Genomic DNA, 13,416 nt, shown 5'->3' with positions numbered 1-13,416 from the left:
AAAAGGTTAAAGTAAGAGAATAGGAAGGCCTCCTTCTGGTGGCACAAAAGTAGGTTTGTCAGGAAGCCTCTTACTGCTTTCCTCTCTAAGTCCTCTCAAAGTAAACTATCATACTTCATTTCCTTCCTTTTGTTGAGTAGAAATTACAGAGGTTTGTAACTATTGCAGTTTACACCAGGCCTTAAGCAAGGGCTTGTTTATTGTTCTTGGAGAAAGCAAGCCTGGTGGTCTTGGTTACAATACGGACATGGAGTTGCCTGTGATCAGGAATGGCTAGAACAGTGTTCCCCTTCTTTGCATTCCACCCTCCCAACCCCCAGGGTTTTAAAGTTAATATAAAGAGAAAACATTAAGTAAATTTAATTATAAAGGGAAAGTGTATCCTGTCACTTGGTATATATAAAAGCTTGCCATAAAAGTAAACTCAATGGAAAAAATGTTAATTTGTAGCTAGAGGCTAGGATCTGCAGAAGGCGCTGAAACCAGCTATTAATAGGTGATAAAGAATTGTAAAAGACACACCAGCTGCAAACAGACTTTCTCCTGGAACTAACTGGAAATATTAAAAAAGAGAGTTATTTAACCCCTTGATGTTATACAGCTAAAATGATTATTTCCCAAATCACCATTATTTGGGAGACGGTAAAGAATTCGAATTTAAAGTAAACCATTCTTCCGGGTTTGTAATAATTGCTAATTCTGTGTCTGCTGACTGTCAGGGTTGCTTTTTATACACATAGTTTATAGTATTCCCCAACTACATGCGTGTATACTAGTTTTTTTTAAAAGACTTGGTTAAAACTTGCTTTCTTGGATTGCTGTGCTTTCCCTACTAGTAACGAGTTTTCTCAAGGAGAGGATTTGTTTCTTTTTTGTTTTCTTCCATAGCACCTAGTACTATGTGAGGCAGAGAGGAAGTAAATACTCAACATTTATTGGGTGATTGCATCACCCCAGGAGATTTCTTTGAAATCACTAGTTTAACTCTGTCTTGTAAATTACTTTAACCCCACCTGGACAATTTCATTGACTGTTAGAATGAGTTTAAAGTGGGATCCCCCACATTTCTTGGATTTAGTATTTGCACTATTTTTTTTACATTGTACCATTATATTCAAAGGCTCTAATAGTTATATTAAAGTCTTATTTCTTGCATATATGAGGAAATAGGTAACTGATCACTGGCTTTTTGGTGTATTTCCTCAGTATATGTATGTTGAATACCATACAATTACAGTAAATAGTTTTTCTCTGCTGAACACAGACAGTAGATCTTCAAGTCTGGTCAATATGCATGTCCCAAGGTGTCCGCTATTGAAGCCTACTGTAATGTACCTTCATCTGTACTTTTAAGGCATAACATTTTAAATTATATGGGATCATCTCAGTGGTATCTGACCAATATTATTTGTTTTTTAAATGTTGGTGGGAATGGGTGGGTTACTTGGATAGTTGCAAGTATCTGTAGGAAAAACTATTATCTAGAATGAACTGGTAAACTTAATAGCTTACTGAATGTAACTGGATACAAATATACTTGTATTACCCTTTGGGGACTATGTCAGATTTTGACACCAAATATTAGTGTGGGTGAGCTACGTACTAGTAAGTGAAGATTGGTGGTTGTTAGAATACTTTTTTACCAGTGGGAAATCCAGTATTGCCTAGTGAAGGCAATTTTATTTGGAGAACAATGTAAGGTAAAATTCTGAAAGAGAATAAGAGAAACCTCCACCACCAGATATCAAAATACAAAAGTACTGCAATTAAACACCTGATAAAAGTGCAGGAAGAAGCAACTAAATAGATGAAAGCAAAGAAAGTCCAGAAACAGGCTTATGTAGCCACAATGACAGGCAGGACTGTACAGGGTCAATGGGACACATACTTCCAACTAACAGGAGCAGCCATGAGTCACTGGATAAGCAGTGCTGGGACAAGTGGCTTTGCACTTGGGAACGAACGTGTGGGCTGTCCCTACGATTCTGGACTAGGAAAGCCACTCCAGGAATGACAAGAAGCTGAAAGGTCACCAACAACAACAGTGCTGGCCGCACGCAGTTTAAAATTTCTGTAAGGCAAAGGACACTATAATCACACTTAATAGCTCAGAGGGGATTTTAATTTATTTACTCTCATTTCATGATTTATCTGCTTGGTCCTACTTGTCTTCATTTTACACTCTTTTTTGTTTTTTTTCTCTTATACTCTACGCATTCTGCTGTTTCCCGTCTAGATCTGACTTTATCCCAGCGATACCTACATTTACTTAAAAAAAATTACACACACACTCCACTACAATTTTCCAACACCAACAAGAATCAATTTTATCCACCAGCTCCTCTCTTATAGGGCTGCTGGGTGTCTCTGTCTCCTGCCTCACCCAAGGTTTGCTCGGTATAATCTGAGACAGTTCTTGAAACGCCATGTTCGTGCTCTCGGAGGAGCATTGTTTCCAACCGTGTGCTAAACTAGAATTTACATGAAACAAGTACGGATGCCCGCGGCTTTGTCTTTTAAACTGTCACCACCTCCTTCTTAAGCCCCCGAGTTCCCAGTTCACGCCCGACAGGCACCGGGTCCTGTCTGTGTGCTCTGGGACGTGAGTGACAAGGTGAGTGGCTACAATGTCCAGGCAGAAGGGGCCTCCCTTGTAACACCCTGGAGCGAATGCTCCGTTTTATTTAAGCTTCAGTGTCATGAAAGAGAAGTTTGGAATCATTTCGGTTTCGTTCCCTTCCAGCAACTCTTCTGCCTGTGTGTATTTGTGGATTTTTCCTTTCTGCGTGAAATGTGCAGGCTGAGCCAGGCTTCGGCGGAACGTTCCTAACCGTAAAAGTTCTGCCGAGCACCCGACACTTCCGGATGCTGACACTGACCCTTTCGCTGAGGGTCTGAGAGCTTTTCTAAATCTTGATGTTTCCCTTCAGTTTTCAATGCGTGGCTCAGCCACGTCCACTGCGGTGTTCAATTCGGCAGCAGTACTCGTGGTCTTTGTGGAATGTTATCCTGATCTCACACTGTTCCTTCCTGGGCACTCGCCTGCTCTTGACGAACCTCATTAATCTGCTTGAGAATATAACTCAGAAATCCCCTAAAACGCTCCTGTTCCCGCTGTACATTTAGTTACAGAGAGACGAGGCACATGGCCTGACCGACCCTTCACACTCTCGAACTCCCTGTTGGAATGTCCCTTCCCCAGAGAGCCACCTGGCGTCCCCTCCCACCCTTCAGGAACACTGTCATCTGGGTGAGGCCTTGCTTGGCCACCCTGCTGGACACTGTGGTGGAAACTGCACCATGCCGGCCGGGTCTGCACCGTCCTTCCCCTTTCCTGGCTCTGTTTTCCTTTTTAGCCCTATTGGACTCCCTGCACTGTAGGTTTTACTCATTTATTCAGCTTATTCTGGCAACAGATGGCTCAGATGTATGAGCCACCTATTACACTAACTTAGAGGTTTCGTGTGATTCCAATTTAAAAATGAATGATGGACTACTGGGTATACACCAGAAAGAATGGAAAGTAGGCGCTTGAAAACAAGCCAGGCAGTGAAAAACAAATACCATATGATCTCACCTTTAACAGGAGCCTAAATAACAAAACAAAGAAACAAACAAAATGTAACCAAAGACACTGAAATAGAGGACAGGCTGACAGTGACCACAGGGGAGAGTAGAGGGAATTTAAGGGGACAGTGGTAAGGGTTCACAGGAACAAACTTAAAGGACACATGGTCATAAACTAAGGGGAGGGTGGTAATGGGAGGGAAGTGGGAGGGGTGGGAGGGGGGACTGGATTGGGAGTAAAAAGGAGAAAACTGTATTTGAACAATGATTAAAATAAATAAATAAAAATTAAAAAAAGTAAAAAGAAAGCAGGTGCTTGAAATGGTATTTGTACACTTACACTCCTAGTAGCAGTATTCACAACAGCCAAAAGGTGGAAGCAGCCCAAATGGACACAGACAGATAATTGCTGGAGAAAATGTGGTGTACACACACAATGGAATAAATAGCACTCAGCCTTAAAAAGGAAGGAAACGACACAAGCTAAAACGTGGATCAGCCTTGAGGACACTATGCACAGTGAAATAAGTGATAAAAAGACAAGTGCTGTATGAGCCCATTTTCAGGAAGCATCTAGTGAGGTTCAGAGACAGGGGGCAAGGTGGTTCAGGTAACCGGGGTGCAGGGAAAGAGGCAGCCAGGAGCTGTGGGGTGGACGGAGATTCAGTCAGCAAGATGAAGAAGTCCTGGCGACTGACTGGCGGCACGTCCACATGATGGCACACTTCTGACCTCTGCAGCTAAGTAAGGGGGGCAAGGTGGGAGATGGTACATGTGTTTAAACACAATTTAAAAAAAGATTAAGAAATGTGTTCTTTTGGAGCATCTTATAAAGTATTCATAGAAAAGGAAGTGAGTAATAGTCTAGAAAATTTAGGAATAAAGGAAATGGGCCCAGCCACATGGTATTATGAAATTTTAACCATTAAAATAGGGGAGTGACTGATGTGCAGACTCAACAAATTTGTATGGGAAAGAATTTAGTATTTACGACAAAGATGACATCACAATTTAATGAGGAAAGATGTTTACTTCAAATAATGTGGGGCCAATTAATTTGTGAGTTCATGTTTGGGGTAGGGGACTGTCACAGTCACATTCTAACACACATTGCAGATAAACCGAAACAAAATTATTTTCAGGTATCTCCCGGCATCCTTTTTCTGCCTTTCTTACACTTTCAGGGCTTCGGGAGCCCTCTCCCCTTTCAAGTCTGTTAACCAACTGGGGGGCACTTAAAACCACAATGTCGTTCTCTAACTTAAATAACTATTGCAGAAAGCCTGAAGGCCAACAAAGGCGAAGCACGAGCCTGGCCTGTTGTAAGAAAAACCCACTTAAGGAAAGAGATCAGCTGGAACGGGCTCTTCTTGGTGTTTAAATGTGTTTCATTTACAGGTTTCACTAAGTTCTGTTTGGCTAACTTTGCCAGTTACCATCAGCGTGGCCTTGGAACGGACAGGCACTTGGCCACGGCGGGCCCAGGGGCCTGGAGTCACCAGCGTGCTGGGCCCTTCACGTCTGCATGTCTGCCAGTCGAGAAAGGGCTCCCTTCTTCTGAACACTTCAAACTCTCCATGCCACGTCAGTCTTCACTCCACGCCATGTCAAGAGACTGCTAACAGGGAACGCCGGACAACGGTAGGCTCACAAAACACCTTCCAGCATAGACGCTGGTGGCAGTGTGATGCTATCAAGGGACTCGGTCCAGTGGGAGGCAGAGAATCAGACACACGCAGTGACGGAGACACACAGAAAGCACAGCCAGGGCACGGAGAGGAGCCTCACCCGAGTCTGATGAGGAAAGGCCAAGCTACAGCCATAAGAAGGAGGCTGCGCTGGTCATCTTTTGACACAGGACATTTCAGAAACAGAAGGACCAGGACATGCGAAGATCCCGAGGTGCGCACTGTATCGCCCAGCCTGCTCGGGTCACTAAGAAACCTCATCGTGTGAGCATCAAGTGTGTCAGCCAGGGTGGGCGGGAGGTAGTGGGGAGTCAGTATGAGATGTGCCTTTAACGGTCAGGTAGGGGTTACACCGTACAGGGCATCAGACTTTATCCTGTGGATGACGTTTTAGCAGAAGAATGGCACAATCATTTATGATTCAGAAAGCTTCCTTTGGTAACAGAAAGGAAGATGGATTAAAATGAAGTAACACCAGAAAACGAGACTAGCAGAAAGGCTTTAATATTGTGCAGATGGATAATGAGGGCTTGAACTTGAGAAACAGCAGTGGAAATGAGGATCAGGTAACCAATTTAAGGAATCCTCAGGAAAACAAACGTGGCAGCCACCGCGGGCCCCCAGCTACTGGCCGAGACCACTCCCTGTCCCCCATCCCCCATCACCAGAGAGCTGGCCAGCAGACAGCCTCTGAGCCCCACTGCAGTCACCTGCAGGACACCTGTGGCCAGTCCCTTGGAAAAGGAGGTGGCTCTGGCAAAGCCTTTTCTTTCTAGCCAGAGAGAGGTGCATGTAGAGAAAGGCCCTCCTCACCTGTCTTCTTTCATGGCCTGTTGAATGAGGACACTGTGTTTGGTGCTGTTGACAGTCATTTCACAAGGCCGAGGACACGACCAAGAAGGAAAGCCAACGTGCAGGGAGAGCAGAGAAGCATGCACAGTCGTGGTGCCTGATGGCCTGGCTGCGCCGCGGAACCAACCCAGGCCTGCTTACCTGTGGACCTGCACACCTTAGGGTCTCAGCCACCGACTGTGAAGCTCTGCTACTCTCAGGAGGAACCAACCAAACCAAAACACAGGGACAGGGCTGGCGGCTTAACTGAGTATGAAGAGGGACTTGAGAGAGAGAAAGAGGTTTCTCTCCCAGGGTTCTGCCTTGGGAACTAAGTAAGAGAAGGTGCTAGTTATCAAGATAAAATTACAACAGAGAGGTTGGGTTGGGGGGTGGGTGGGGAGGACTGATGGACGACGTAAAGGGGAAGAGTCAGAGGTGGAGAAAGAAGGAAAGGGAGAGAGTTTGTTCCTGGACATATTGCTTCAGAGATACTACGGAATCACTTAGGTGAAGAGTACACTTAGATGAGTCTGGAACACATTCAAAACGTCTGACTTAGTTCTGCTGACGTATGGGAAGTGGGATCCCGTCACATCTACATGACCTCACTTCCTCTTAGAAGATTCTAATGGTTATGGGGGAGGGCAGGGGTGTCAAAAGAAAGGAGTCCAGATCAAAATTTCCTTACTTGAAGAGTTCTAGAAGATGTTTCTTTTTGACAAAGGCTCTTGACTCTGAAGATGTTCGAATGCTATTTAAAAATAGAAAAAAGAAATTTTATAGAATGAATCTACAAACACCACACTATATTTTTATTTTATAAAAATGCATTAGTAGCTGAGATAATCTGAAAAGCACACCATCTGGAACCGTGACAAAGGAAGACCCCGTGCTGGAGCGACGACTCCAGAGACTGTCCTGGCAACTGAAATTAACCTGAGTCACGTGCTTTACTATGTGGGCCAGTCAGTCAGGAATATGTGAATAACCTCATTCCCAAGGCTCAGAAAATAACTCCAGGACACGTTTTATTGGCGGCAGATTACCCCAAAGTACAAAGAGAAACACAATCACTGAGAAGGTGGCAAGCAATAATTTAGCAGCATGGTGGAAGATTAGGTAACCTTATGAGGATTATACTCTTTCTCCACGAGACATTAATACAGGTGACCCCGATACAATGATTCTGTACGTGTGGCAGAGTTACAGGAGAAAAGAAATGATCAGCAGCTCCTGATCCAGTGAACGGGAGCAGGTGACAGTCTCACAGACAGGAGGCACAAGGGTCCTGGTGGCAAGAGGTCCCTAGAAACAGTGATTAATAGCGCACGTTTACAAAGGTGAGACTAGACAGAGAGCTGACGTGCGAGGTGGTGCAGGTGGCACCAGTCCCTATCAAAGGCATCCGTGAGGCACAGGCAGTATTACCAAAGATAAAAGGAGTATGCCCTTGACATGAAGCAAAAATGTTTCAAAAACCAATACTGACTTGTGCAAAATGAGTGTAACAGACACACATTTCTACCTCCACCCACTGGTCTTAATTCTAAAACGCAACTCTCACCATGCTGCTCCACAGAAACTCTGAGTGCATCCCCCTGGCTCACAGACCCCCCAAGCCCTTCATTCCAGCTCCAAACTAAGAAAAGTTCTCATCCAGCTTTCAGCTTCCTCTCCTTTCAGGCATCCCGCTCTCCAGTGATTCTGAACCGGCTGCTATTTCCCAAACCCAAGCTGTGTTTTCCTGCTCCCACCATCCCATCCAGCAGATAGGTCTCTGCCTGTGGAGCTCCTACCAAGCCTGTGCTCCCCGTCTCACCTCCCAATGCTTCCTGAGCCTCCGGCCTCATGATGTCCCCTTCTTACTGTCTTGCTCTGCTCTTACCCAAATCACGCTATTTTCTACTGAACTGTCACTACTCTTGTACCTCTCCTATGGTTTTCTAAGTCCCTTAAAGAAGGAAGGATAATCAATTAATTTTTGCCACTTCTACAGGGTTGTAATTAAATAGATAATTGTAGGTTCCTGAAGGAGTGACCTAAGACAATCATAAACCAAAGCCCTCCAAAAAACACAAAGGCAAGTTTATCAGAAGTCTAGTAATTCAGCTATTTCCATCATATGCTTCTTCTTCTCCTCTTGAGAGGAAAAAGCAATACGCAGGAAATAAAAATGAGAACACTCAGTAGAGAAAATAATGAATGAGACTGTGGTGTGGGTTCCAGACCGTCCCTATGTTTAGTTATCTGGGCAGGTTTAACTGACCCCTTTCTCTACCGGCTTCCTCTGTAAGGACCTCTTTATGAAACTGACGTGAGAAACAAGATCCTTCTTAATAAGTTAATCTGTTAACGTCTTTTAGAACATTCCTCCCTTTAAAATATACTGGTTTTCCCATATCTCGCTTTGCACACATTTACTACAATCAGCAATGGTTTCTGTGATTCACAGAACACCCGGGGTGTGAAGAAGCCCACCATATGCCAAAGAAAGTGTTTTCAGTTTTATTTAAAAAACAAAACTACTCTCTTCCTCTATGCTCACAGGTTTCATTTAGGCTGTGAAACTCCTGGCCACTGTGTGAGTCCACCGGATAGAGGGGTTTACCACTCTAGAAGACGGGGCATGCTCGAGAGCAGAATGAAATTTCAGGGATGGTTTGTAAGAGTCTCGAATAAACACGAAATCAAGTTCAGATCACTGGGTTGGGGGATAAAAAGTAGTAAAAGGTCAATTAAAAGTCTTGAAAAATAAAGGCATCCAGCTCAGCACAACAAGTTTAAATGTAGAGAATTATCCCTTAACCAGTGACACGGGCCGAAGACCTCCAAGCGTCGTGTTGCTCTGGGACCTCTAGTTCTGCGCATTCGTCTGCAACTCTATCGTGTGTCACTTTTCTCAATGTGTTGACCTCCGAGCTCTCACGTGAACACGACCGAGAACTCACCTCAAATCCTCAGCAGTCTCTAGCCCCTGCAGACATAATTCCCAGGGTATGAGGGGAATTCCTTTCTCCCCAGAATGTTACACTGTAAACTCAGAAACTCATATGCAATGCAAGGGAAGAAAAAGTTGAGACCTGTGGATGGGAACCAGGACTTCTGACCTCTGCATTGTAGAGGTTCTTCTGTAGAAGACCTTCTGTTTTCTCCACCCTCAAGGCAACAAAAGTATTCAAGGGGGCTTTTCTATTTGCCAATCCACTTACCAGAAATTTTAAGGGAACTCAAGAAATTACAAAAGCTAAGTGCCAAAAGCCAACAAACCCAAGCACGCATCTGACTGCAATGACAACGCTCTACCCGGTAGTTCAAGTACAATTACAAGGCAAATCAATCCTTGGACTCATTCTCTGTGCTTCCAAATGCGATGACATAATAAACAAGTCCTGCCTTTCTCTCTCCTGTGCTCACGTCAGGTACCTGTTGCATCACCTGGAAAGTGGTCTTCAGAATCTAGGAAAGCATGTAGACATAATTCAGCCGGGCTGTTTTCTTGATACATTTTATCCTCATTTATCTGAATGAGGTTGCCTTGGAGGCAAGGGGGTGTTGGCTGCTGTGGGCCCTTGAGGAAAGATGCTGGCATGGACCTCGATGGGTGGGACTTTCTGGACGTGAAGAGGGGCTTGTTGAGAGTTTTGGAGACTTGGGCATGAACAGAGATGTGTGGTTATGTTACGGAAAAGATGACTCAGACGGCCTCAGAGTTTGGGAAGTGGGGTTTATTCCTGCATGCGGACCCAGAGGAGATAAAAATTCCAAATTCTGGGCACTGAGCTCAAGCTGGAGTTTCCTTATATGCTTGTTACCCAGGCAGAAGGAGGAGGGGAAGGAGTGCAGCTGCTAAAATGGGGGTCAGTGTACGACCCTGAGATAACTGCTTATCTGGGAACGGCTGCTGGTCAGCTCCTACCTAAGAATTGCTACTGCTCAGCTATGTCCTGTCACAATCCCCCCTTTGATGCTATAAGGTGTTTTTATCCCTTTAGCATCGCTATATAGCTGGCTATATGGCTCAGGTCCTTGGGAGTATTGCAACTGCTGATCCTGGTGTTGGTACCGCTGGAGGGCTAACACTTTGGTGGCTGCCCAACGAGTCACTGTGGCCCCAGGTGTTGGACCAAGGTCCCGAGGATGCAGGGTCCCATATGCCTGACACCTCCAGGTCTGGTATCCTATGGTCCTGGATATCACTCCAGTCTGGTATACCTTCCCTCCCCAAGTGCAGAGGGATTGCTGTGGCTGAACCCAACCCGATGGCATGTCACTGGAAGAGCTGAAAGCTGACCCTGGGAGATTGTAAGAGACCACTCTACCGCTGAGCATAATCCTATGCCCGGGGGTATTACATTTGCACGCTGGGGCTGAGACAGGGGCTGCATTTGTTCAGAGAAGCATACAGTAAACCCAAATGTAGAGACCAAAAAGAGATAAAGTATTCCTAGGGTGATCAGCTCCGCAGGACTCCATTCCACAGGGGTCACAGTCACTAGTCCAATTCCCAATGCTCCTGCAAAGGTGCCAATTAAAGTCAGGTACCCTATGGAACAATGGTTCACTCCTTGGTGTCATCTTTACTGGCTGGTGTCCTCCAGTGCCTCAGCATGGGTATTCTAGGTGCAGGCCTAGTCCTCGGGATCTGCTGCTGTTTTGGCCTGGCTGCAGTGGATCCAAGGGGTGAATCCTGCAACCTAGGCAATGCTAGCGGCAGCAAGTCTGTCCAGGGCAGTTCAGTTTCCTGGTAGAATTTAGCTAAGGTTCCATTTTCTGTACGCACCCCTGATCATACCATGAGTACTTCCCACAAGCCTGGTTGCTGAGTGCTGCGCTGGGCGATGCACCGGAACCCCAAGGGAGCTCGTAGGCTGCTGGGGCAGGTCAACCCGACGGAGCACCGTGAAGGGCCATGACAGAGGACTGCGTGGATGGCTGTGGGGGCACTTCAGATACACAGCGCATGCCCTCTGCAACTTGACGTAAGAGTAGGAGTGTGTTCAGGATGTGTTTCTGGTGTTTTTTCCTTAATTCAGCCAGATGCTTCAGCAGTGTGTGTGTTCCCTCCCAGCGCCGTTCCTGGAATGGGGCTGCCAGGAGGAGGTTGTCCATGTACTGCAGAATCATCAGGTCCAGCCGCCCCGCCTTAGTGAGGGGCTTCAGGTCTCCTGCTAGGGTTTCCCCAAATAAGCTTAGGGAGTTCTTAAACCCCTGGGGCAGTCTAGTCCAGGTTAACCTGAGTCTTGACCGTTGTGTGCAGATCTTTCCATTCAAAGGCAAAAATGGGTTGGCTAGAAGGTGCCACAGAAATGCAGGAGAAGGCATCCTTCAGATCAAGGCAGGTAAACCACGCTGCTGTTGGGGGAAGCTGGCTCAGGAGGGTTTACGGTTTCGGGACGACCAGGTGGAGGGTGACCGCTGCTTTGTTGATGGCCCACAGATCCTGGACGGGCCAGTACCCGCTTCCGTCCAGCTGCCATCATGGGTCTGTGCAGGGGTGGCCCCATGTTATGGAGCCAATCTTCTCCAAGCTCCCACACAGGTGCTGCAACTTGGGGGACCCGCCTCCCAGTCACATCTTCGGCAGGGGGGGTGGTCTTTCTTTATCTCTCTGGCCCAGAGCATGGCCACAGCTATTCAGCCGATCTAAGTGACTAGCCAAAGGCTATAGGTGTGTCAAATGATTATGCCATGGATTAGCTGTAAAGCTGTTGCTGTACAAAACAGCCCTGCATGTTCTTGCTCTGCGTGTCCCTCCCCCAACTCACACCTGTGGGGCCGGGTGAAGACCTCTTAAAATCTCCTGGACGCCTTCAGTTCTGGACCCCATTTTAAATGACCAATTGGGGTCCCCTCTCTTGGCTGCACCATGTAAAAATCTCTCATTTCAGATATACACCCACTTTAAATTCTTTTAAAGGACAATGGATGAAGGTCTTATCTTCTCGTTAACTACTTCCGGCTGGAAATGGACGTTGTCCTACCTACCCGTGTGTCAGGGGTGCCCTAGAGGGGGGCGGGTGCAGCACGGAGGGAGTCCTTCCTGTAAGGGGAAGGACCTTACAGAATCCTGGTGAGTTGGCTGTCACCAGAAAGTCACAGGCTTGGTGTCCAAAGACTGGCATTACTGGACCGTTGGCATCCTGGTCATATTCTGGAGATGACAGATTTGGAAAGAGTTGGAAGGCCCGATTAAATCATAACCACTAAATGACAAAGGCAGGAACTTAAGTAAAGAATGGCCTATCTGGAGGAAAGTGTACAAGGCATGCTACACCTATCCAAAACTCTTGTGCCCACTATACTTCACTCGGGCTGAGGGGCATATATTAGGATTTCCCTCCTTCCAGATATCTGAACCCTTCCTGTTCAAGCCATCAAGACAGAAAAGGGAAAATCAGTTCTAAAGTGAAGCCCACAGATCGCCCAAACTGCTTGCTCTCCAACCCAACCACTCAGTTCAGCCAAACCATTGAGTTTCAGGGGGTGATGATGAAGAATGGGCTCCTTAAGTGAGGCCTATATTGCAACCAATCACTCAGGTAATGAAGCCATAGGCATACGTCCTATGAAAACAGAACACACAGGTTAATTCACACAATAGTCTCCAAACCAGTCTCTGTGCCTGTGAGACTGTCTTTTGGGAAGACATTCAGTTGCAATGACATTTAGCAATGGCAATTTGACAGGTCCTCCATACCTGTAAATTGTACATCTTTGATGATATTACAAAACCAGTTTCAACTTTCAAACAAAAAGACGCTTTCAAGACAGCTGTGTCATTCTAGTGTTCAATACTGAGCCTTGCAATTTTCCTTGCACCACCATTTTTCTCCTTAAGATCACCCTCACTGTTACTAAAGGGACTACTTTGAGTTCCGCTTTTCATTTTGACTGTTCTTTTGCATAAACAGATCAAGAGCAGCCTGGATCACTTACGATCTTTAATTCCGCTTTGCTGGAACTCACACAGGGAACGTTTAGATTGACTTCTCAGTCTGCCCCTCGGGGCACAGAAGCAGAGCCACACATCCGCCATCTGGCTTCACCTGTACCAGTTGTTTCACTCAGATCCTTGAGGCTTCTATTGTGCCCACAGGTTCCTTTGGCCATCTTTCATGAAAGCAAACTTCATTCTTTCCCTGGAAGGACTGCCAGGAACTGCACAACCAACCAAAGTACCAGGCTTTTCTTGTGGGCTTACACTAGCTTTTCAAGTCAATCCCAGTTCCTCAGGGCTTTCTGGTGACGACCAGAACCCATACATGCCTCCTTCAGATGTGACATTCCAGTCAAAGTCTTGGTTAACAAAACCACTATTAACGACTGG

This window comes from Phyllostomus discolor, chromosome 15 (genome assembly GCF_004126475.2).
Source record: "Phyllostomus discolor isolate MPI-MPIP mPhyDis1 chromosome 15, mPhyDis1.pri.v3, whole genome shotgun sequence".
In the NCBI taxonomy this organism is placed as follows: domain Eukaryota; kingdom Metazoa; phylum Chordata; class Mammalia; order Chiroptera; family Phyllostomidae; genus Phyllostomus; species Phyllostomus discolor.
The sequence above is the reverse complement of the archived record's forward strand: the minus strand, read 5'-3'. Positions refer to the sequence as shown.